Source organism: Penaeus monodon, chromosome 29 (assembly GCF_015228065.2).
Source record: "Penaeus monodon isolate SGIC_2016 chromosome 29, NSTDA_Pmon_1, whole genome shotgun sequence".
Lineage (NCBI taxonomy): Eukaryota > Metazoa > Arthropoda > Malacostraca > Decapoda > Penaeidae > Penaeus > Penaeus monodon.
In genome coordinates this window covers 31,395,351-31,395,983 of record NC_051414.1, presented here as the reverse complement: position 1 = coordinate 31,395,983, position 633 = coordinate 31,395,351, and the positions used below count along the sequence as shown (strand labels likewise).

The 633-nt window shown below is 44.1% G+C and overlaps 1 long non-coding RNA gene across 1 annotated transcript in view; it reads left to right on the top strand.

Moving 5' to 3' along the window:
- The window catches only part of LOC119591673, a 6,431-nt gene that overhangs the window by 5,576 nt on the left and 222 nt on the right, over nt 1-633 (top strand). The gene's annotated exons all lie outside the window — the stretch shown is intronic.

Genomic DNA, 633 nt, shown 5'->3' with positions numbered 1-633 from the left:
CACGCTCATAGATTCACATCCATATATACATCTACCTTCCGATGTATAAGTAAATCCTCGCAAACAAACACGCACACATACATACACACAAGCTCAGACTATGATCGCGTGTGCGTATGTAAACAGACAAATACGCAACAAAATTTATGAGAGAAAAAAAATCTCATGGAGTAATGACCCTGAGATCCTATCCCATGTATGTTTCCAGGAAATACAAGGGGAACCCCAGTGCTCAACATGGGGTATATAAAAACTCGGAAGAGTCGAGAGCAGAGTATCTAGCACTCAACCTGCATCGAGACAACACGCTGTCCTCTTTTCCAAGATGAAGCTTGTGAGTGTCACAATTAATGTAATTTCAGTTTCCTTGTGCTGAACCTATGCATCATCATAAGCTCAGCAGCTTCTTAAATATTGATCAATCCATATTGACTTTTTGACCTCTCCCTCTCTCTACCAAACATTTTGCGCCTTCAAAAATCAGCCATGACAATATTCGGAATCTTTGTGACTTAACGAGCCGAAATATGACGACTGGCTCATTCTCGCAGATCTCCTTCTTGATGGCCATGGTGGCGGCCCTGGCATGCTTCTTGGGGTCCGCTCGCGCTATGCCCGACGCCCTTGCCTTGG